The following is a 26,289-nucleotide window of genomic DNA, read 5'->3' on the forward strand; positions in this document are numbered from 1 at the left end:
GGCTGACAGAGCCGTCTGTCACGGCTCTCAGCCAATCAGCATTATGGTGCTCATTTGCATGTAGCACGGACTCGTGAGATCCGTGCTACATGCATCTGTGTGATTGACAGTGACACAGAGCACAGATGGGTCAGTGAGACCCGTCTGTGCTGCTGTGTATTTCAATGACACAGATGCACGCACGGACCAGGAGATCCGTGCTACTTGCATCTGTGTCATTGACACAGAGCACTAACGGGTCCGTGAGACCCGTCTGTGCTGCTGTGGTAAATAAAAAAAAAAAAACCTGTGTAAAAAGAGAAAAAAATGGCGTCCTCCCCCCCAAAAAAAGAGCAACCAGCCCCGGGCATTAGTGACCCAGTGCTGGGTGTGCTTAAATACAGGGGACAAACGACATAGGGGTCCCCTGTACTTAAACACAACCAGCACCGGGCTAGTCAGAACCAGAGCTGGTTGCCAAAATACGGGGGACAAACGACGTAGGGGTCCCCCGTATTCTGCGCAACCAGCTCTGGGCTCTGATCCGGTCCTGGTTCTGGAAATACAGGGGAAAAAAATGAGTAGGGTTCCCCTGTATGTTCCAGAACCAGCACTGGACTTTTTCTAGCGGGGGGCTGATGCCACAGCCAGGGGAGCCCTTTCACCGGGCCCCCCAGCCGCAGCATCAGCCCTGACCGCTAGTCAGCCCAGGCCGGGGATCCCTGGAGAGCTGGGGACCCCCCCAATAAAGGGGTCACCCTCTCCAGGGCACCCCAGGCCCAGGCTGATAGCCCGGGGCTATCCCCGCCACCCCTGGTGGCGGTGGGTGGCGGGTTGATTGTGTGGTGTGGTGTAAATAAAGAATATCAAACATTGTCTTTACAAGTAGAACTGCAAGTCCCAGCAAGCCTGCCCCGCATGCTGGTACTTGGAGAACCACAAGTACCAGCATGCAGGGCATTAAGGGCCCACTAGTACCTGTAGTTCACCTGTAAAAAAATGTTTAAAAAAAACACAGGACACACACACCGTGACAGTATAAGTTTATTAAACATACATACACACACACACACACACACACACATGTACACATACTCACCTATGTAACCCTGTAGCATCGGTCCACTTGTCCGGTAAAGTATCCATAGGGGACCTGTGAAAAAAAACATACTCACCATCTCCTATGCGAGGTTCTGTCCTCTTCGTTCCAAAGTAGGCATCCCCGGACTTGGCAAAAAAAAAAAAACGAAAACGCGATCCACGAACTTAGTACCGTTCTATAGAACGGTACTTCCCGAATGAGAGCTTAGCGGCGGGGTATCACCATGGAAACCCCGCTGCTAAGCGTTCATTGGCTGAGAGAGGCCATCTCCCGTCTCTCTCAGCCAATGAACGGCTCCCTCCATTGTAGTCAATGCTGGGAGCCGCAAGGTTATTAAAGTTTACCCTGCGGTTCCCAGCATTGACTACAATGGAGGGAGCCGTTCATTGGCTGAGAGACGGGAGATGACCTCTCTCAGCCAATGAACGCTTAGCAGCGGGGTTTCCATGGTGATACCCCGCCGCTAAGCTCTCATTCGGGAAGTACCGTTCTATAGAACGGTACTAAGTTCGTGGATCGCGTTTTCGTTTTTTTTTTTTGCCAAGTCCGGGGATGCCTACTTTGGAACGAAGAGGACAGAACCTCGCATAGGAGATGGTGAGTATGTTTTTTTTCACAGGTCCCCTAGGGATACTTTACCGGACAAGTGGACCGATGCTACAGGTTACATAGGTGAGTATGTGTACATGTGTGTGTGTGTATGTATGTTTAATAAACTTATACTGTCACGGTGTGTGTGTCCTGTGTTTTTTTAAACATTTTTTTTACAGGTGAACTACAGGTACTAGTGGGCCCTTAATGCCCTGCATGCTGGTACTTGTGGTTCTCCAAGTACCAGCATGCGGGGCAGGCTAGCTGGGACTTGCAGTTCTACTTGTAAAGACAATGTTTGATATTCTTTATTTACACCACACCACACAATCAACCCGCCACCCACCGCCACCAGGGGTGGCGGGGATAGCCCCGGGCTATCAGCCTGGGCCTGGGGTGCCCTGGAGAGGGTGACCCCTTTATTGGGGGGGTCCCCAGCTCTCCAGGGATCCCCGGCCTGGGCTGACTAGCGGTCAGGGTTGATGCTGCGGCTGGGGGGCCCGGTGAAAGGGCTCCCCTGGCTGTGGCATCAGCCCCCCGCTAGAAAAAGTCCAGTGCTGGTTCTGGAACATACAGGGGAACCCTACTCATTTTTTGTCCCCTATATTTCCAGAACCAGGACCGGATCAGAGCCCAGAGCTGGTTGCGCAGAATACAGGGGACCCCTACGTCGTTTGTCCCCCGTATTTTGGCAACCAGCGCTGGTTCTGACTAGCCCGGTGCTGGTTGTGCTTAAGTACAGGGGACCCCTACGTCGTTTGTCCCCTGTATTTAAGCACACCCAGCACTGGGTTACTAATGCCCGGGGCTGGTTGCTCTTTTTTGGGGGGGTGCACGCCATTTTTTTCTTTTTTTACACAGGTTTTTTTTTTTTTTTTTTACCACAGCAGCACAGACGGGTCTCACGGACCTGTCATTGCTCTGTGCCAATCACACAGATGCATGTAGCACGGATCTCCCGGGTTCGTGCTACATGCAAATGGGCACCATAACGCTGATTGGCTTCCTGTCTGCCACTGCAGTGCCACTCCTAGATGGGCCACGTGTTTGTGCCGCCCCCTTGTGTCGCTTAGCATAGTCATCCAGCTTCCTCGGTACAACCTTTTGGCCTAAAAACAATATTGTGAGGTGTGAGGTGTTCAGAATAGAGTGGAAATGAGTGGAAATTAATGTTATTGGGGTTATTAATAGCGTAGGAACAAAAAAAGGCCCATTTATGTGATTTTAGCGGGTTTTTTTTATTTTTTAAGAAAAAATCCAGATCCAAAACACAAAACCCAGAACCCAAAACACGGAAGGGTGGTTTTGGCAAAACCAATCCAGATCCAAAACACGAAGAAAGATCCAGATCCAAAACCAAAACACAAAACACGAAAAGTGTCCGGTGCACACCCCTAATATATATATATATATAAATTATCTCCCCTGCATCTGTGCCTCCAGGGATGCCAATATTCAGGCCCCCTGGTTCATGCCTGGATTCAGACTTTATAATTGTCCAATTTTCTCCAAGGAATCTCTTGTCAGTGAAGACAAGCAGGGTGCTTAGATGTATGTAAATAAATGCTTCTTCATCCCTGTATGTGTCACTGACCCATATACAGAGGTTCTTTTTAGGAATAGAAATGTTAACTCTTCCCAGCTCTCTTTCTAGTGCTCATGCTGACCGCACTGCAATCTCATATATCGCTATTCGGATTGATGTCAGAGAATATATGCAGGAAAAGTTCCTAGAACTCCAGGTGAGAGGCTATTTCTGATTACAGTAGGTCCTGCCCTGCGAATACCTACAGTGGTTAATAAATCATCATACCCAAAATATTAGCGGACACTGAAACCGTCTGGATATTACACGTTTATTCTATGATTCTTGTTGTCAGTACAGTCTACTCCCACCCAGGGCTGATTTACAATAAAAACAAAGCTAAATGTATATGGAGAAGGAGCTGCTTACCCTTAAAGGCTGCTGGGCCTATTGCCATGTGAGCAAGACATCGCAGAGAACCACCTTCCCAGAGAGCTTCTTGTCAACTGGACAAGTTATTCTTCTCTGTAGGGGTCCTCTGTGCAGTGGGGAAACATTCAGGAGCGCTGCACATTCCCTTTCACAAATGATCCTATCTGTCCGCTGTCAGTATGCCCTAGTGCATGGCCTGATGTTTTCCCTTTCCACAGCATTTACAGGCTTTGCCGTTTATGATTGAGATGTGTGTGTTGCAAAAAGTAGGTACATTGCTGTACAGACATGCTCCCATATGCCCAGTCTGCTGGACGGGCATCGTATCACCGCTACTTTTGTTCCTGATCACAGGGACAGCTGCTGCTTTTCGGAGCAGCTGTCCCCGCACCAGAGCAATACTTAATTGCTCCTGTAATCAAGTATCCACCGGCCCCTGATGATGAATCTGCCCCGTAAATTTGCTGTATGGGGCAAGAAAACATACCATCAGGATATGAGCTACATCTATGGGCCATATTCAATTTGAAGCAAAAAGTCCGAGGTCGGACTTTTCGCCATCATCGCTATTTTAGTATCGCGCGAGTGCACGCTTATCCCCGTATTCAATTAGGAACGAGACCCGGCGGAAAGGTAAGTATCGAAAAAGCCCTGTAACTTTTGGGGAAATCAGCCTGTCACCCCCCAAAAGATGGTCTGACATGGGGGATCACTATGGGTACCCCCGATTTGGCCTGCTGAAGGTAATTGGGATTTTTAAGCAGCCGTGGCAGGTGCATAAATGCATCTTTGAAGAAGTGGTGAAGAATAGCATGTAGCTTTTTTTTTTTAAATAACTAGTCCCATCAAATTTGGGGTACATGAAAATGGGTGCACGCATATTTTTAAGTCCCTAAAATGATTTTCAAAAATTCTTCAAAAATCCACCTGCCGCAACCACCCGCATTCTAGAAAACACCTGCCGCATACATGGGGACCCCCCTGAGTTAATTTTGCTAGTTTTACAGTTTGTCCCCCAACTTTTTTTTTTTCGCCCCCCAAAATGAAACCACTTTTTTGGGGTGTCCTATGCTTATTTTTTAATTTTTTTAACACAGATTAACTTAAAGGGAACATTGCAAAGGCTGCAGGGTAATCTTTTTAATTCTACACCCCAAAACCCCAATTCTGCACTTTTTTTCGCCACCTATGCAGTGGTGAAAACTTATCCCCGTTTTTTTCTGCAAAGTATTTTCGAACCTGCGAAAAGTCTTTGAAATTGAATATGGGGATAAGTGAAAATGGCGAAAATGACGTCATCGGCGATAAATTATTGCCGATAACGGACTTTTCGCTACAAATTGAATTTGGCCCTAAATGTCATTTTCCACATTTGGAATTGGCATCAAAAACAAGATTATAAAATCTACTGGACAGAAACAGGAGGTGTACATATATTGCCTGGGCTGAATAAGGGGTAAGACTGGGGTAAACCTGACGTATTTAACTCCCAAATCTCTAAGCTGCACGACCAGCTTTATTCAGAACCATAGCAGTATTACTAAAAGCACAAGCTTCCTCCAATCGTCAGCAGCAGGAGGGGGGTAAGCATGGCCCCCGTACCGTACATCTCTGGTGCTGTAATCACAGGCTACACTAACTATTTCAGAGCATTGGATGTTTTATAAAACAATTACGTGCAACTTTCCCTTCTCCGGAATTAGCATATTTCTTGAAGGGGTCAAAACAGTGCAGCTCCCTGTAAGATTATTATTTGTACTGTGTAGGACTGGAAACAAATATTTAATATATTCTCTTCACTAAAAGCTTTCATTTCATTATCATACAATAATATGAAGACTGCCGGCAGACTGCAAACCTGGGAACACAGATCAGACAGGCTTCTGGGCATGCTGCAGTATACAGTGATGCTGAGTTCAGCGGATGTTGCTGGAACCATAAAACATAAAACACTTTTTTAACACATGCAAAACACAACGGGCCTAGTGCTGAGACAGACATACATCCATAATTGCAACATAAAATACACAGCTCCCTACATGCACTCCCCAGAGCGTCTTATACTGGTGAACCCTCCTGACTGGTGGGACAGGAGAGGGTCAGACCTGGACACAGACGTACAGACATCTCCAGGGCTGAAGGGCTGGTGTAACGATCCGTGCAAATAATGATCAGCAGCAGCACATACCATTGCAGTGTAAATATAAAGTATAAATACAATTGTTTTGTTTATAAATGCCACGGAGAGCTAAGCAACCGCATTCTAAGTACCAGCATTCATAACCTGGTCATGGCAATTTTAAAGAGGATAAACTACACCATGTAGACAAAAGTGATTGGACACCCCCGCGCAAGCGAAATGCATACCATACATACCATTGCACACGAGTTCCAAATAGCCACTAATGTGGCGGTTTCGACAAGAACACTTTCGTACATAGGGCCATGCACTTGCAGCTCAATGGAAACAACAAATGTTTTTATCAGGAGGACAATGCCACCTGTCATTTTTCCAGGGCCACGCTGGACTGGTATGCAGAAAATTCAGTAACCCGGGTGGACTGACCAGCGCAGAGTCCAGATCATAACCCCACTGAGAACCTCTGGGATGAATTGGAGCGACGGGTGCGCTCTAGGCCAACCCGACCTTCTCCAGTGTTACAGTTGGTCACTGTACATAAGGCAGAACGGCAGAATATACCTCCTGCTGCTGTCTAGGGACTTGTGTACAGTTTGCCAAGAAGGGGGAGAGCAGTAATCACTGCACGTGGTGGACCCACTAACGTCAATAACTATTTGCTGTTAGTGTCCAATCACTGTTGTCTACATAGTGTATATAGGGTCCTCCCATAGGATCCGCAACTAGCATGAGGCTGTGAGCGCAGGGCTGAATTCTCGAGGGCAGGCGTTCTCAACCTCAACTCTCAAGTATCCCCCACAGGTCATGTTTTGTGGATTTCTTTCAGCACGAGCTGGTGAGTTATTCTATTTTGCTAGGTCAGTTATTCTCCCACCTGCTTCCACAGACAGAAATCCTCAAAACGTGACCTGTTGGGGGTACTTGAGAGTTGAGGGAGAGAACCACTGCTCTAGGGGAACTGGGCTTGCATGAAAAATGCCTTCCCCAGAAGGAAAACAGCCCCGTGCTGTATCAGTTACCTACATTGCACCAATGCAGTTCATTGCGGCTAAAGGCCACGTGGAGCTTATCCGCAACTATCCAATAAGGGTGGCTTTCTCTCCAACCAGTCAGAGACAAGTCGTCGTGCATTGGTTGGTAGCAGCCTGTCATATGCATAAATAAAAAAGAAGATCCTGTCCCTGGATATATGTGAATAATAAATTGATAAAAGAGCCATTGGGGGTATTTTTATTTAAATAAATATGTTTCACATTATCTCGAGCAGGCCCTCGATGCCAGGACATGCTGGTGCTCACGGGTGAAGCTAGGCTTTCATTTACCTGCGGCAAAGACTAAGGACCTGATTCAGACCCGCTCGCTAGATGCGGCTGCGCGCTCCCAGCGTATGGTAATTCAGCTAAGTGACGTCAAGGCAGCCACTCGCATGGCACGGCATAAGCACGCCCACTATGTCCTGGCGATTGATCACTTTGTGTTTATAGACGCACACCAGCCTGTCTTTAGCCGCCCACTAGCGTACGTCATCTCCAGGAAGTATATACAACCATCGGTACATCGGGTTCCATCAGAACAGACCGCAGCGCTTGCGGTTGACCGTACCCTACCGCAAGCACTGTGAGCAGTTCAGTGTAAAAATCAACCAGGTGACCTGTACTATGATGCTGCCTGATAATTATGCACGCCTCGGAAACGGAGTTGAAACACTCTTGCAGGGCGAGCGAGCACATTTCGATTGCTCGTACTAGTTTGCACACGCGCACTGCGAACTACACGCATGCGCACATTAGCGAACATCGTCTGCAACGAGCGGCCGCTTGCTAGCTAGCGGGCCTGAATCAGGCCCTTAGTTCGGCGCTTTGCATACCCTTCTAAACGCGTTATTTACTATTCTGCTTAAAAAGTAATGCATGGTTTAATGCATTGAAGGTAGGGGTGAGCGGGTTCGGATTTCTGAAATCCGAACCCCCCCGAGCCCCCCCGATCCGAGTCCGATCCGAGTCAGGCTCGACTTTTTCCCGCCTGACTCGGATCTGACATCGAGGCAAAACGTCATCATCCCGCCTTCCGAGTCTCGCGGGTTTTGGATCCTATATAAGGTACCCGCGTCGGCGCCATTTTCTCACTCGGCTGTGGACAGTGAAGAGGGAGGGTGGGAGTTAGTGCTGTGTAGTGTAGTGTAGTGTAGTGCTGCTGTTGTCCACTACTTCAAAGTCCATAGGGGCTGGCTGTGTTGTGCTGTGCTGCTGTTGTTAATAGGGGCTGTGTCCACTACTTCAAAGTCCATAGGGGCTGGCTGGACTGTGTTGTGCAGTCAGTTCCAAAGTCCTGTGCAGTGTCCCAGTCCTAAAGGGGTGCTGTAGTGTTGTCCAGGGGGTGCTCTGTCCATCAGGGGTGCTCCCCCCAAGTGCTAAAAAAATAATATATTTTCTGTGTTTGTGAATTGTGTGCGCAGTAGCCGCACGTGCATCAACAAAGTAGTGCCAAGCGTGCGCCTGTGTCATAAGTAAAGGGCCGGCTGGCTTGACCGTTAAGGGTGCTGTAACCCCCGAAAGTACACTCCAGTCCAAACCAAAAAAAAAAATATTTTCTGTGTTTGTGAATTGTGTGCGCAGTAGCCGCACGTGCATCAACAAAGTAGTGCCAAGCGTGCGCCTGTGTCATAAGTAAAGGGCCGGCTGGCTTGACCGTTAAAGGGTGCTGTAACCCCCGAAAGTACACTCCAGTCCAAACCAAAAAAAAATTATTTTCTGTGTTTGTGAATTGTGTGCGCAGTAGCCGCACGTGCATCAACAAAGTAGTGCCAAGCGTGCGCCTGTGTCATAAGTAAAGGGCCGGCTGGCTTGACCGTTAAAGGGTGCTGTAACCCCCGAAAGTACACTCCAGTCCAAACCAAAAAAAAATTATTTTCTGTGTTTGTTAATTGTGTGCGCAGTAGCCGCACGTGCATCAACAAAGTAGTGCCAAGCGTGCGCCTGTGTCATAAGTAAAGGGCCGGCTGGCTTGACCGTTAAGGGTGCTGTAACCCCCGAAAGTACACTCCAGTCCAAACCAAAAAAAAATTATTTTCTGTGTTTGTGAATTGTGTACGCAGTAGCCGCACGTGCATCAACAAAGTAGTGCCAAGCGTGCGCCTGTGTCATAAGTAAAGGGCCGGCTGGCTTGACCGTTAAGGGTGCTGTAACCCCCGAAAGTACACTCCAGTCCAAACCTAAAAAAAAATTATTTTCTGTGTTTGTGAATTGTGTGCGCAGTAGCCGCACGTGCATCAACAAAGTAGTGCCAAGCGTGCGCCTGTGTCATAAGTAAAGGGCCGGCTGGCTTGACCGTTAAAGGGTGCTGTAACCCCCGAAAGTACACTCCAGTCCAAACCAAAAAAAAATTATTTTCTGTGTTTGTTAATTGTGTGCGCAGTAGCCGCACGTGCATCAACAAAGTAGTGCCAAGCGTGCGCCTGTGTCATAAGTAAAGGGCCGGCTGGCTTGACCGTTAAGGGTGCTGTAACCCCCGAAAGTACACTCCAGTCCAAACCTAAAAAAAAATTATTTTCTGTGTTTGTGAATTGTGTGCGCAGTAGCCGCACGTGCATCAACAAAGTAGTGCCAAGAGTGCCCCTGTGTCATAAGTAAAGGGCCGGCTGGCTTGACCGTTAAAGGGTGCTGTAACCCCCGAAAGTACACTCCAGTCCAAACCAAAAAAAAATTATTTTCTGTGTTTGTGAATTGTGTGCGCAGTAGCCGCACGTGCATCAACAAAGTAGTGCCAAGCGTGCGCCTGTGTCATAAGTAAAGGGCCGGCTGGCTTGACCGTTAAAGGGTGCTGTAACCCCTGAAAGTACACTCCAGTCCAAACCAAAAAAAAATTATTTTCTGTGTTTGTGAATTGTGTGCGCAGTAGCCGCACGTGCATCAACAAAGTAGTGTCAAGCGTTCGCCTGTGTCATAAGTAAAGGGCCGGCTGGCTTGACCGTTAAGGGTGCTGTAACCCCCGAAAGTACACTCCAGTCCAAACCAAAAAAAAAATTATTTTCTGTGTTTGTGAATTGTGTGCGCAGTAGCCGCACGTGCATCAACAAAGTAGTGCCAAGCGTGCGCCTGTGTCATAAGTAAAGGGCCGGCTGGCTTGACCGTTAAGGGTGCTGTAACCCCCGAAAGTACACTCCAGTCCAAACCAAAAAAAAAATTATTTTCTGTGTTTGTGAATTGTGTGCGCAGTAGCCGCACGTGCATCAACAAAGTAGTGCCAAGCGTGCGCCTGTGTCATAAGTAAAGGGCCGGCTGGCTTGACCGTTAAGGGTGCTGTAACCCCCGAAAGTACACTCCAGTCCAAACCTAAAAAAAAATTATTTTCTGTGTTTGTGAATTGTGTGCGCAGTAGCCGCACGTGCATCAACAAAGTAGTGCCAAGCGTGCGCCTGTGTCATAAGTAAAGGGCCGGCTGGCTTGACCGTTAAAGGGTGCTGTAACCCCCGAAAGTACACTCCAGTCCAAACCAAAAAAAAATTATTTTCTGTGGTTGTGAATTGTGTGCGCAGTAGCCGCACGTGCATCAACAAAGTAGTGCCAAGCGTGCGCCTGTGTCATAAGTAAAGGGCCGGCTGGCTTGACCGTTAAAGGGTGCTGTAACCCCTGAAAGTACACTCCAGTCCAAACCAAAAAAAAATTATTTTCTGTGTTTGTGAATTGTGTGCGCAGTAGCCGCACGTGCATCAACAAAGTAGTGCCAAGCGTGCGCCTGTGTCATAAGTAAAGGGCCGGCTGGCTTGACCGTTAAGGGTGCTGTAACTCCCGAAAGTACACTCCAGTCCAAACCAAAAAAAAATTATTTTCTGTGTTTGTGAATTGTGTGCGCAGTAGCCGCACGTGCATCAACAAAGTAGTGTCAAGCGTTCGCCTGTGTCATAAGTAAAGGGCCGGCTGGCTTGACCGTTAAGGGTGCTGTAACCCCCGAAAGTACACTCCAGTCCAAACCAAAAAAAAAATTATTTTCTGTGTTTGTGAATTGTGTGCGCAGTAGCCGCACGTGCATCAACAAAGTAGTGCCAAGCGTGCGCCTGTGTCATAAGTAAAGGGCCGGCTGGCTTGACCGTTAAGGGTGCTGTAACCCCCGAAAGTACACTCCAGTCCAAACCAAAAAAAAAATTATTTTCTGTGTTTGTGAATTGTGTGCGCAGTAGCCGCACGTGCATCAACAAAGTAGTGCCAAGCGTGCGCCTGTGTCATAAGTAAAGGGCCGGCTGGCTTGACCGTTAAGGGTGCTGTAACCCCCGAAAGTACACTCCAGTCCAAACCTAAAAAAAAATTATTTTCTGTGTTTGTGAATTGTGTGCGCAGTAGCCGCACGTGCATCAACAAAGTAGTGCCAAGCGTGCGCCTGTGTCATAAGTAAAGGGCCGGCTGGCTTGACCGTTAAAGGGTGCTGTAACCCCCGAAAGTACACTCCAGTCCAAACCAAAAAAAAATTATTTTCTGTGGTTGTGAATTGTGTGCGCAGTAGCCGCACGTGCATCAACAAAGTAGTGCCAAGCGTGCGCCTGTGTCATAAGTAAAGGGCCGGCTGGCTTGACCGTTAAGGGTGCTGTAACCCCCGAAAGTACACTCCAGTCCAAACCTAAAAAAAAATTATTTTCTGTGTTTGTGAATTGTGTGCGCAGTAGCCGCACGTGCATCAACAAAGTAGTGCCAAGAGTGCGCCTGTGTCATAAGTAAAGGGCCGGCTGGCTTGACCGTTAAAGGGTGCTGTAACCCCCGAAAGTACACTCCAGTCCAAACCAAAAAAAAATTATTTTCTGTGTTTGTGAATTGTGTGCGCAGTAGCCGCACGTGCATCAACAAAGTAGTGCCAAGCGTGCGCCTGTGTCATAAGTAAAGGGCCGGCTGGCTTGACCGTTAAAGGGTGCTGTAACCCACAAAGTACACTCCAGTCCGAACCAAAAAAAAATTTATTTTCTGTGTTTAGCCGCACGTATATATCAAATCGATATAACATAAATGGAGGACCAAACTTTCTCCGATAAAAATAAAATAGAGAAAGATCAAGAACCACTTCCTCCTAGTGCTGAAGCTGCTGCCACTAGTCATGACATAGACGATAACATGCCATCAACGTCGTCTGCCAAGGCCGATGCCCAATGTCATAGTAGAGGGCACATACAATCCCAAATGGCAAAGTTCAGGAAAATGACCTTGAAAAAGACATTTAAATCAGCTGAAGAGAAACGTAAACTTGCCAATATGCCATTTACGACACGGAGTGGCAAGGAACGGCTAAGGTCGATCCCTAGTATGTTCATGACTAGTGGTTCAGCTTCACATGACGATGGAAGCACTCCTCCCACTAAAAAAATCAAAAGAGTTAAGCTGGCAAAAGCACAGCGAAGAACTGTGCTTTCTAAGAAGATATCACAAATCCCCAAAGAGAGTCCAAGTGTGGTGGTGGTTGCGATGCCTGACCTTCCCAGCACTGGACGGGAAGAGGTGGCTCTTTCCACCATTTGCACGCCCCCTGCAAGTGCTGAAAGGAGCACCCACAGTCCACTTGCTGATATGCAAATTGAAGATGTCACTGTTGAAGTACAACAGGATGAGGATACTGGTGTAGCTGGCGCTGAGGAGGAAGTTGGCGAGGAGGATTCTGATGGTGATGTGGTTTGTTTAAATCAGGCTCCGGGGGAGACAGTTGTTGTCCGTGGGATGAAAAAGCCCATCACGGTCATGCCTGGGCAGAAGACCAAACATTCCACCTCTTTGGTCTGGCAATATTTCTATCCAAATCCGGACAACAACTGTCTTGCCATATGTACCATATGTAAAGGTGAAATAAGTAGGGGTAGGGACGTCAACCACCTAGGAACATCCTCCCTTATACGGCACCTGCAGCGCGTTCATAAAAAGTTACTGTCAAGTTCAGAAACTTTGGCTCAGACCGTAAGCAGTCCAGGGACACCTAAATCCCGTTGTCCTGTTGTATCCAAGCGCCTGCAAACCACACCGTCAACTCCCTCCTCGTCAATTTCCTCCTTAGTCAGGATCGGAAGTAGTCCTGCAGGCCATATCACTGGCATGACTGACTCTCCTATCCGGGATTCCTCCGGAGGATCCTGCATTGCTACGCCTACTGCTGCCGCTGCTGCTGTTGCTGCTGCTGCTGGGAGTCGTTCATCATCCCAGAGAGGAAGTAGGAACACCACTACTTTTACTAAACAATTGACCCTCCAACAGTCCTTAGCGAGGAGGATGAAGTACGACAGCAGTCATCCTGAAGCAAAACGTATAACTGAGGCCTTGACTGCTATGTTGGTGTTAGACGTGCGTCCGGTATCCGCCATTAGTGCAGTGGGATTTAGACAATTGATGGAGGTAGTGTGTCCCCGGTTCCAAATCCCGTCTAGATTCCACTTCACTAGGCAGGCGATACCGAGACTGTACAGAAACGTCAGAAAAAGTGTCCTCAGTGTCCTGAAAAATGCCGTTGTACACAATGTCCACTTAACCACGGACATGTGGACAAGTGGAACAGGGCAGACTAAGGACTATATGACTGTGACAGCCCACTGGGTAGATGTATCACCTTACGCAGCAACAGCAGCAGCGTCACCAGTAGCAGCATCTCAGAAACGCCAGCTCGTTACAAGGCAGGCTACGCTGTGTATCACCGGTTTCAGTAAGAGGCACACCGCCGACAACCTCTTAGAGAAACTGAGGGAAATCATCGCCCAGTGGCTTACCCCACTTAGACTCTCCTGGGGATTTGTGATATCTGACAACGCCACCAATATTGTGCGGGCATTACATCTGGGCAAATTCCAGCACGTCCCATGTTTTGCTCACACAATAAACTTGGTGGTGCAGAATTTTCTGAAAAGCGACAGGGGCGTGCAGGAGACGCTTTGGGTGGCCCGAAAAATTTCTGGCCACTTTCGCCATTCAGCGACTGCGTGCCGAAGACTGGAGCGCCAGCAAACACTCTTGAACCTGCCCCGCCATCACCTGAAGCAAGAGGTTGTGACGCGGTGGAACTCAACCCTCTATATGCTTCAGAGGATGGAGGAGCAGCAAAAGGCCATACAAGCCTATACATCCACCTATGACATAGGCAAAGGAGGGGGTATGCACCTGACTCAAGCGCAGTGGAGAATGATTTCCGTGTTGTGCAAGGTTCTTCAGCCCTTCGAACTTGCCACACGTGAAGTCAGTTCAGACACTGCCAGCTTGAGTCAGGTCATTCCCCTCATCAGGCTTTTGCAGAAGCAGCTGGAGAAAGTGAAGGAGGAGCTAAGACGGAGCGATTCCGCTCGGCATGTGGGACTTGTGGATGAAGCCCTTCATTCGCTTTGCCAGGATTCCAGGGTGGTCAATCTGTTGAAATCAGACCACTACATTTTGGCCACCGTGCTCGATCCTAGGTTTAAAGCCTATGTGGTGTCTCTCTTTCCGGCCGACACAAGCCTGCAGAGGTGCAAAGACCTGCTGGTGAACACACTGTCAGCTGAAGCGGAACGTGACACGTCAACGGCTCCTTCTTCATTTTCTCCCGCAACTGGGGCTGCCAGGAAAAAACTTAGGTATCCTAAGCAACCCGCTGGCGGTGATGCAGGGCAGGCAGGACCAAGTTTGGACATCTGGTCCGGACTGAAGGACCTGGCAACAATTTCTGACATGTCTACTGTCACTGCATATGATACTGTCACCATTGACAGAATGGTGGAGGATTACATCGGTGACAGCATCCAAGTAGGCATGTCAGACAGTCCATACCTGTACTGGCAGGAAAAAGAGGCAATTTGGAGGCCCCTGTACAAACTGGCTCTATTTTACCTGAGTTGCCCCCCCTCCAGTGTGTACTCTGAAAGAGTGTTTAGTGCAGCCGGGAACCTTGTCAGCGAAAGGCGTAGGAGGTTGCTTCCACAGAATGTGGAGAAGATGATGTTCATCAAAATGAATTATCAGCTCTTCCAGGGAGACCAGCCTCCAGAAGGTACAGAGGGACCTGTGGTGGTGGATTCAAGTGGGGACGAGTTAATACTTTGTGAGGATGAGGATGTACACACTGAAGAGGGTGAGGAATCGGTGGATGAGGAGGATGAGGATGACATCTTGCCTCCGTAGAGCCAGTTTGTGCAGGGACACATTAATTGCCAGCTTGTTTTGTGGGGGCCCAAACGAACCAATCATTTCAGCCACAGTTGTGTGGCAGACCCTGGCGCTGAAATGATTGATTTGTTAAAGTGTGCATGTCCTGTTTATACAACATAAGGGTGGGTGGGAGGGCCCAAGGACAATTCCATCTTGCACCTCTTTTTTTCTTTGCATTATGTACAGTTTGGGGCCTAGTTTTTCTAACTGCCATCCTGCCTGCCACTGCAGTGTCACTCCTAGATGGGTCACGTGTTTGTGCCGCCCACTCGTGTCGCTTAGCATAGTCATCCAGCTACCTCGGTGCAACCTTTTGGACATAAAAACACTATTGTGAGGTGTGAGGTGTTCAGAATAGACTGGAAATGAGTGGAAATTAAGGTTATTGAGGTTAATAATAGCATAGGAGCAGAAAAACCTACAAATTCTGTGATTTTAGCTGTTTTTATGCTTTTTTTCAAAAAAATACAGATCCAAAACACAAAACCCAGAACCCAAAACACGGAAGGGTGGTTTTGGCAAAACCAATCCAGATCCAAAACACGAAGAAAGATCCAGATCCAAAACCAAAACACAAAACACGAAAAGTGGCCGATGCACACCCCTAATTTGAAGTGGGAGATTCATTTAAACTAAATTGTAAGGGATCGGACGAAGACAATTTGGATAGGAAAACATTGCCCTCTCCATCCGTCACATAATCATGCCAAGCCCTCCACTTTACCAAAGGGGAGGAGGTAGAAGTAGAATATGGTACAGAGGCCCTGATTCAGAGCCGGACGCTCTGACCAGAGCGCTCGCTCTGAATCAGGGCCGTCCTATTTAAATGTGGAGCGGCCTTTTGGACGCTCACATAACTGTGGGTTACCACCCACAGCTTATGCGAGCGTCCATGATGATGGTTGCGATGGTCAAGACCATCGCGACCATCGGGCTTGCGACGAGACCCTGCGGTAGGGTCTCATGGCCGCAAGCCCTGGAGTGATTTTGGCTCTACCAGAGCCAAAATCACTCCCACTGACATCACTAGTGATGTCAGTGGGGCCGGACCCAGACGGTAGGCGTTCCTATGGGATGCCCACCAAAGGGGTCGTGCTGTCAGTCACCATCCACAGCACGCCCCCTTTGGTGCGAGACACGGAGCGATAGCTTGGCTGTCGCTGTCCGGGTCTCGCGCATGCGCACGACGGAGCTCCCTCCGTCATGCGCATTGGGCTAACATCGACCCGCTTGTGAGCGTCCTGCGCTCGCGAGGGGGTCTGAATGAGACCCCGACTCCTTCTCCATCAGAAAATTGAAATTCATTTTGTGAAACACTTTAATGAATGGAGGAGGGAGAAGCTGCTTCCAACATTGAGCTAGCGCAGCACGAGCCGCGATACAAATATGACCTAATACATAGTGTTGATGTGACGGTATTGAGGCAGGGTATACAGAGCTTAAGACAAGGAAGGTGATCAGGATAACCCTAAAACTTTATGAATTAACGAAAATACCTCTAACCAGTAGGTTTGTATAAAAGGACAGCACCAAAACACATGGAAAATATGACCTACTTCCCCACAGTTACACCAACAGAATTTAGAACATGATTGCCAGTAAGTGTGTAACTTATCAGGAGTGAGGTAAAGTCCATTTAGCAACTTGATCTGCATCTCTGTATGATTCAGGCATCTTGACATACGGAAAGAGGAAGAATAAACTAACTGCCACTGAGAGTCAGAGATGGAGTGACCCAAGTCTTTCTCCCAGCTCAACTGAGCTGCAGATTTATCAGAAGGGCACAGTTCAAGAAGGATCTTATACCAAAACGAAACATCGCCTCTCGTCCGACCCTTCTGAGATAATAGTTTATTAGGAGGCGGACGGATCACTCCCCGTGAACCAAATAATTTTTGAAACCAATGGCGGATCTGCAAATAGTGTAGTAACTCTGTCGTAGGCAAAGAGAAGCGTGACTGCAATAGAGAAAATGGGAGAATCATGCTAGTTCCCGTAAATGAAATCCTGGGCAAGTATTTTGTTCTAAGGACACCCAACAAGGATCATAAGGATGACAGAACCATTCTTGAAGAGGAACCAATAGGCAAGCCTCTTGATATAAAACTAAGTCTGGTAAGGCTAGACCACCACGTTCTCGTGGAAGAATCATTCGAGAACTTGGCAATTTTGGTAGGTGGTTCTACCAAAGGTAACTGGATAAAAGAGATTGACACTTATCCAGATACTTACTGGGAAATATAAGAGGGATTGTGCAAAAAAGATACATTAGTTTTGGTAGTAAAGACATTTTAAAAGCAGCTAACTGACCCAGCCAGGATATCTCATAAGAAAGCCAAGATTTAGTAAAGTTGGGCAAACTTTTAATTAAAATTGGCACATTAACATCAAAAACCAATTTAGAAGAGAGGTGAATATGTATACATAAATACTGAATAGAGGAGGTACGCCAATTATAATGAAAAATAGAATGAAGGGAAGTAACAACAAAGGGTGCAATAGGCACGGCATCGGTCTTGGTCGTATTTAACCTATAGTAAAAGGAAGCACTATATGCCTCCAACACCGAATGAAGATGGGATAACGTCTTTTCAGGGTCTGTAACAAAGAGGAGAACGTCATCTGCAAAAAGACAGAGATTATGAGACATTAGCCCTCATTCAGACCCACTCGCGAGCGGCTGTCCGCTCGCAAGTGGGTCGATGGTCCCCACTGCGCATGCGCACGACGGAGGGAGCTCCGTCGTGCGCATACACGAGACCCGACGAGCGAAGGACTTTCTTTCGCTCAAAGTGTCTCATCAAAGGGGGCGTGCTGTCGATGGTGACTGACAGCACGCCCCCTTTGGTGGGCGTGCCAGGGGCATGCCTGCCAGATGTAGGCGTTCCCAAGGGAACGCCTACTGTCTGAAGCCGGCCCCACTGACATCACTAGTGATGTCAGTGGGAGTGATTTTGGCTCTGATAGAGCCAAAATCACTCCTGGCCTTGCGGTTGAAAAACCCAACCGCAGGCTTTTGCTCGCAGTTTCAACGCGACGAGCGAAGGACTTTTCTTCGCTCGGAGTGTCTCATCAAAGGGGGCGTGCTGTCGATGTTGAGTGACAGCATGCCCCCTTTGCAGGCTTCTGCTAGCAGTTTCGATGGTCGCGATGGTCAAGACCATCGCGACCATCATCCTGCACGCTCGTATATGCTGTGGGTGGTGACCCACAGCTATACGAGCGTCCAGGAGGACGCTCAATATTAATGGAGGAGGGCCCTGATTCAGAGCGAGCGCTCTGGTCAGAGCGTCCGGCTCTGAATCAGGGCCATTGTTCCAATTTCAATACCAGCAAATTTAGCATCTGCCCTCAATTTGTATGTGATATTCCTGGCTGAGTACTACAAGTTCCAGAATCTGCATTAACCCCCATACACCAGCACCTGTACAGGCAATGTATGTGATATTCTTTGCCATCCTGCAAACCACAACTCCTAATCTATATTTGCACTAATGCAAAATTAGCTGTGTATTTAAAGTATGTGTATAATTTTGTACATGTTTATAATTGGTTTTGTTTAAACGTATGGGAATCTTTTATGACTTGCTAGCAATAGTCATTACCTGTGTTTGGATGGGGATCACTGAAGTACAGTTTATAGTGCCATACTGCCTGTTTTCTTAAACTTAGAGCAATGTATGTCCATTGATCAATCTGCATTTCAATCAACTGACCAATTGGCTCAGATGAGGCCAGTGTCTTAATCAGCCATACTATTTCTTAAGGTGCATACACACACAACGATTTTGTTACCAACGATTTTCTGAACGATTTTCTGAACGATTATCTGTCAGATTATCTGTCAGATTATTTAAAGTGTAATGAACGATTTTTTGAACTACAAACAATTTTTGCACATTCCCCTAATAAAAATCGTTGAGTTGGTCAGTTTGACTGAACTACAAACCACAAACGTGAACGCACATGAACGATAATCGTTCATTGTTTTAAATTAGAAAGTAAACGATTTTTTTCAATGATTGAATGATAAACGATATAGTTAACGATAATCGTTCAAAAAATTGTTGTGTGTGTATGCACCTATATCATTTAGTCTTAGGGCAGCTTGATGTGGTTATGCATTAAGTGTGGTTAAAATCAAGGGGGTCATTCAGACCCACTCGCGAGCGGCAGTACGCTCGCAAGTGGGTCGATGTTCCCCACTGCGCATGCGCACGACGGAGGGAGCTCCGTCGTGCGCATGCGCGAGACCCGGCGAGCGAAGGACTTTCCATCGCTCCGGGTCTCGCACCAAAGGGGGCGTGCTGTCGATGTTGATTGACAGCACGCCCCCTTTGGTGGGCGTGCCGGGGGCGTGCCTGCCAGACGGAGGCGTTCCCATGGGAACGCCTACCGTCTGAAGCCGGCCCCACTGACATCACTTGTGATGTCAGTGGGAGTGATTTTGGCTCTGATAGAGCCAAAATCACTCCAGGGCTTGCGGTTGAGACCACAGGGTTTCACTCGCAAGTCCGATGGTCGCGATGGTCAAGACCATCGTGACCATCTTGTTGGACGCTCGTATATGCTGTGGGTGGTGACCCACGGCTATACGAGCGTCCAGGAGGACGCTCCATTTTAATGGAGGTGGGCCCTGATTCAGAGCGAGCGCTCTGGTCAGAGCGTCCGGCTCTGAATCAGGGCCCAAGTGTGCTTTCTGAACAGTTAGAAAATCAGTTGAAAAACATTGAACAACATTTAATACCAGGTAATTACAAACCCATTACTTAACAATTTTTGTTTTAGATTTTTGCCTAATATACAAAACACAATGTATCAAAAACTTCTATTTCTTATCTCACTACATGGAATCCTCTCTAAGGCTACTACATCCTTTACTCTCCCTGCAGCTCATCCTTCTGTACAAATTGAGCCTCATTAATCTTCTCTCCTCTTACAAACACACATGAGCTTTTAACTTATCTATACACATTGACAATGACATCCACAACCTGTCACCATAAAAAACTATCATACAAGTCCCACCAATATATTTATATATCTCTCCTGCTGCTTCTATTAGCTGGTGACATATCACCAAATCCAGGCCCGACCCACATGCCACACCCACAACGAGCTATAAATCCAGCTAACCTCATAAACATTGCGTGCCTCCCTTCACCCTCCAAGTCACTAAAATGTGCCTTGTGGAATGCACGCTCTGTCTGCAACAAACTAACATCCATCCATGACCTCTTTATTTCAACTAACCTCAACCTTCTGGCGATAACAGAAACATGGCTCACACAATCAGACACTGTCTCCCCTGCTGCACTTTCATATGGTAACCTAGACTTCTCACACACCTCCAGGCCTGGTAATTGTAAAGGAGGTGGGGTAGGAATATTACTCTCCCAATCTTTCACATTCACAGTTCTCCCACAGGTACCTTCACACATAAATTTACATAATTTGAAGTACATTGTATCAGGACTTTCACCCCTTTCTCTGTGCGAGTTGCTGTTATCTATCGCCCTCCTGGGCCACTCCAACAATTTTTGGAACATTTTTCTGCCTGGCTTCCCCACTTTCTATCCTCAGACATCTCCACCATCATTATGGGTAATTTCAATATCCCCATTGACAGCCCACAATCTCCTCATGCCTGCAAACTACTCTTTCTAACCTCCTCTCTTGGCCTCTCTCAATGGACTGACCGCTACTCATCAGGAGGGCCACTGCCTTGATCTTGTATTCACCCGACTATGCTCAGTTTCTGATTTCACTAATGCTCCTTTCCCTCTCTCAGATCACAACCTTATCACCTGCACACTCTCCTCCATTACATCAACGTCATTGAAATTAACCAAACCTACACCTAAAACCCGCAGAAATATTAATGCTATTAACTTTCAACAACTATCTACCTCTCTACAACAACAGCTCTCAACAATTTCGACATTCACTTCTCCTGAGATTGCTGCATCACACCTAAACCAGATTCTAGAAAAAGTTCTCGATGAAGTAGCTCCAGCTACCCATCACACACCACGTAGAGTTAGACGTCAACCGTGGCATTCTATCTTAACAAGGCATTTACAAAAACTCTCATGTAAAGTTGAACGTCAGTGGCGAAAGTCTCATACTCCAACTGACTTCCTCACATATAATACTATCTGCAACTCTTATCGTACTGCTCTGGACACTGCCAAACAAACATATTTCCAATCTCTAATCTCTGCTCAAGCCTCTAACCCCAAGCGACTTTTTAATACATTTAAACTGCTTCTTACCCCTCCCTCACCCAAACCACCTGCTACTATCTTTGCGCAAGATTTTGCTTCCTATGTTAGGGACATGATTGATGAGATCCGAAATGAAATGGTATGCTCTTCCTCAGCTAGTGACCTGCTGAATTCCCTACCTGAATCCTCTGGCACATTCTCTTCATTTGATCTCACAAACAAAGATGAAGTATCTACACTCTTCTCATCCTCCTACTATATTACCTCTCCTCTAGATCCTATACCCTACACAAATCAGTAAAGCTCTGTCTCCTGTGCTTATCACAAACACTAACTAAAATCTGTAATCTCTTTCTCTCTACTGGCAACTTTCCATCACTGTTCAAGCATGCAGTGATTACTCCTATTCTGAAAAAAAAAATTTTGACCCCAACACTCCAATTAACGTCCTATCTCACAGCTCCCATGCCTCTCCAAGCTACTTGAGAGACTTGTCTACACCCGCCTAACTCAGTTTCTTAACTCACACAACTTATTGGATCCACTTCAGTCCGTATTTCGTTCCCAACACTCCACAGAGACAGCACCGACTAAGGTAGTAAATGATCTGGTCACTGCCAAGGTTAAAGGCAATTACTCACTCCTAATTCTTCTAGATCTCTCGACTGCTTTTGACACTGTCGACCACTCGCTTCTCATACAAACACTACAATCCCTAGGTCTTAAGGACACAGCTCTTTCTTGGTTCTCTTCCTACCTATCTGATCGCTCTTTTACTGTTCGTTTTTCTGATTCTGCCTCCTCTTCGCTACATCTATCAGTTGGAGTACCGTAAGGCTCTGTCTTAGGTCCTCTGTTATTCTCAATCTATACCACCTCTCTTGGCAAACTAATCAGCTCTTTTGGATTTCAGTACCATCTATATACGGATGATACTCAAATCTACTTATCTTCCCCAGATTTATCACATTATGTACTGGTCCGTGTCACTGAATGTCTTTCTGCAATTTCATCTTGGATGTCATCTCGCCACCTGAAACATAATACTTCTAAAACAGAATTAATTGTATTTACACCGGCCAATAACAGTTACCAACCTGATCTCTCTATCACTGTTGAAACTCGACAATCCACCCTGCCCCACAAGCTCGCTGCCTCGGTGTCATCCTTGACTCTGAACTGTCCTTTGTTCCCAAATGTTTCAATCTGTCTCAAAATCATGTTACATATATCTAAAAAACATATCCAAAATTTGACCATATCTCACACAAGACACTGCAAAAACTCTAATCCATTAATTTATTATTTCCCGCATTGACTATTGCCTCCTTACTGGTCTTCCCAAAAACAGGCTATCGCCATTACAATCAATTATGAATGCAGCTGCAAGGCTTATCTTCCTTGCCAAACGTTCATCGTCTGTTGCCCCGCTCTGTCAGTCCCTCCATTGGTTGCCGGTTTTCTACCATATTCAATTCAAAATACTCTTACACATAAAGGTATTAACCAAACCACACCAACATACATCTCTTCACTCATCTCAAAATATCTCCCTACCCGACCTCTCTGCTCAGCACAAGATCTGCGTCTCTCATCCCCATGCATTACTTGCTCTCACTCACGGTTACAGGACTTTCTTCGGGCTGCACCCACTCTATGGAATGTCTTACCACGCACAATACGACTTTCCTCTAGTCTCCAATCCTTCAAGCGATCCCTGAAAACTCACCTCTTCAGGCAAGCTTATCAGATCCCAGAACCGCCTACATAACCTTCATAGCTTCCATATCTAATTACATCCCCTTTTACAGTCCACACACATCGTCTTTCTCTCACCTCATTATGACATTTGGACGACATTCCGGTGTGAATGGATCATGCAGCCCACCAAGAAACTGTGCATTCTGGCTGGACCAAAATGCAATATATAGCACCTATCCTTGTGTATCAATGCCTATTTCCCTATAGATTGTAAGCTTGCGAGCAGGGCCTTGCTACCTATATATCTGTCTGTTATTACCTAGTTTTCTTCTAGTAATGTTTACAATTGTAAAGCGCAACGGAATATGCTGCGCTATGTAAGAAACTGTTAATAAATAAAGCCAAGGGTTCGATAGCTAAAACAAATATCAAAGGGGAGAGGGGACATCCCTGGCGAGTACCGTTAGAGATAAGGAATGTGTCCGACAGAAAACCATTGCTGAAAACACGTGTAGACGGAGAGCTATATAGAGCTTAAATAGATGTTAAAATACGATCTACAAACCCAAACTTGGAAAGAACCGCTTGCATATACGACCAATCTAAACGATCAAATGCTTTTTCAGCATTGAGAGAGAAAGAGCATTCCAGAATGGGAAAAATTAATATAGTAGATAAGATTAAATACTCTACGGGTGTTATCAGAGGCCTGTCTGCCGGACACAAACCCTATTTGATCGGGATGGATTAGGGAGGGGAGAAGAGGAGAAAGATCGTTCGCGATCAATTGAGCATATAATTTTACATCCCCATTAAGGAGCGCAAAAGGGCGATCATTTTGGCAGAAGGCTGGGTCCTTTCCAGGTTTGGGCAAAGTAACCACTTGAGCCTCTAACATCTCTTTAGGAAATGAACCTAATTCAGACACAACATTAAACACAGATGTCAGAATGTGAGTTAAATAGAAAAAGTTATATAAAAATCATTACTAAAAGGGCCAGGAGCTTTCTCACGTGGGAGAGAAGAAATTGCAGCTGCTACTTCAGTTTGGGACATTCACATATAGCTGCATCACCAGCATGGGGGACACTGTGGAATATGGGAACTGAGATTTCTCTGTAGCATAGCGTTTGTGGTACTGGGCGCAGTGGCAGACTCCAGCAAAATCCACCACTCCTCTGTGAGCCTCCAGTCCCTTGTCCCCAGCAGAGGCGGCAACAGAAATCATGGGACCCGGTACACCCATATTTTTAGGGTTCCTCCATTCCTGGGTCCCTGGCCGGTACAGGCAAGTTTTCACACAATAATAGTGACCCGGAACTGCCCCTTCCTCACATTATGGCCCTGATTCAGAGCCGGTCGCTGCTGGCGGCCGCTTGCAGGGCTTGTGGGCGTGTTTGGTTTTTTTTGGTCTCCGGCCGCTCGCAAAGCTGTGGGTGACCACCCACAGCTTGTGCGAGTGGGCTGGAGACAGTCGCGATTATCGCGACCATCGGGCTTGCGACAAGACCCTTGGGTAGGGTCTAGCTGCCACAAGCCCGAGTGGACTTCCTGCTCTAATAGAGCAGGAAGTCCACTACATCACTAGCAGAGCTGGCCCTAGCCAAATTAGTGCCCTAGGCAAGATTATGGTTGGGGCCCCCCCTGTGGGATCATGAAAAAGAGTGTGGCCTCACAGAAGGGGTGTGGTCTCACTGTGCTCCCAGCACCCCACTCCCAGCACAGATCACACCCAGCACAGCTCCCCTCACCCAACAGAGAACCCCTCTCCTAGCACTGATCACAGCACCCTTCACCCAGCACCCCTCTCCCAGCACAGATCACAGCACCTATCACCCCTCTCCCAGCAGTTTCCTTCACCCAGCACAGCAGCCTTCACCCCTCTCCCAGCAATGCACAGATCATGGCACTCATCACCCAACATAGTACACCACCCATCACCCCTCTCCCAGCCCAGCACCCCTCTCCCAGCACAGTGCAGATCACAGCACCCATCACCCAACACAGCACCCCCTCTCCCAGCACAACACGGTGTCAGCACCCCTCATCTGAGCCAGCACCCCTATCCCAGCACAGCTCCTCACCCCCTCACACCCAGCACAGAACCCCTCACCCAGCACCCCGCCCCTTAACCAGCACAGCACTCCCCTATCCCAGCACAGCACGTGAGGTGTGACTCACTACTCTGAGTCCTGCAAAAGCCCATGGGAGGAGCTGCTGTGGGTGCAGCTGAATGAGCCTCTGCCTATGTGCAGAACTTATTCCAAGGACTTACCTTTAACTTGTACTGCACTACGTGGACATCTCTCCAAAATCAACGGATTGCATTCCTGCACTGAGATTCACATTGGATTGGATTGAAACCTCTGCCCTCTCCTCCAGAACCCAGACTGGCATTACCTCTGCAGTGGACACCCCAGAGCAAGGTATTGTGGAATACAAATTATCTTTGGCTCCAGCCCCCCCTAAGACATCATCCACCTCTGTTCTCTGCTCAACAAATAACTCTGATTTCTTGCATTAATAATCTAAAATACAGTATCCCCAGTCTCTGAAATCTGGCAGTCTGGTCATTTTAAAACACATGATCCTATTTTTTTTATTTTTTTTCCCCCTGGAGACATGTTATCTTTACCCTTGCACAGAATATCTACTTCAAAAGGAGTCTCACACTGGGATTTTCACACCTATACAATAGGAATGGCTTCTAACACCTTCCCACAAGCCTGCTTTGCCCTGGAATACTTTGTGTAACTAAATCATCAACTGAAAAGACAAGTTAGCTTATTAGATATTCCTTATTCAAAATATACCTGTTGTACACGAGAGAAGCAACTGGACATAGCAATGGCCAAATTCAATTAGTCTGCTCATGAATCCCATTCTAATTTCTGGAGTTGAGAAAACAGAAAAAAATAAAAACTACTTGATCTTCTCTCATCATCAAATGCAATTCATGCTCTCTCATCCATGACCCAATGTATTTTTACACCTCCAGCTTTATGCTTTCACTCCGCCCACCACGAGCAGCAGTTCCTATTGATCCAGCACAGGCTTCCATTCTTAAATCCCTTGGCATTTTCAAAAAAACTCAACGGGGCAGTCGTGGGAAGCGAGGACGAAAATCTCTTATCCGCTATAACCACGCAAGTTCCTTGCCTTCAGGTTCACCAGTTTCATATAGGAGACAAATAGAAGTGGTACCTATCAAACGGCCCTGTGCTTGGAAGAACAGATCATTAAACTCCCGCTCTGTGACTGACATCCACAGAGCCCCCACACTCAATATAAAGAAATCTACAGGCACTCCAGTATGCCCAATCAGGTCTGTCCTTTGTAATGCCAGATCTATAAGAAACAAGACTGCCACAATTGCTGACCTTATTGAATCTGCAGATCTTGCCTGTATTACAGAGACTTGGCTAGATGAAAATGCAGCACCTATCTTGGAAGCTGCA

General features: G+C 47.1%; 1 protein-coding gene across 1 annotated transcript in view; it reads right to left on the reverse strand.

The window, feature by feature from the left end:
- Window positions 1-26,289, reverse strand: part of SCARF1 (scavenger receptor class F member 1) — a 151,962-nt gene that overhangs the window by 78,601 nt on the left and 47,072 nt on the right. The window lies entirely within an intron of this gene.

This window comes from Taudactylus pleione, unplaced genomic scaffold (genome assembly GCF_031769625.1).
Source record: "Taudactylus pleione unplaced genomic scaffold, aTauple2 ptg000040l, whole genome shotgun sequence".
Lineage (NCBI taxonomy): Eukaryota > Metazoa > Chordata > Amphibia > Anura > Myobatrachidae > Taudactylus > Taudactylus pleione.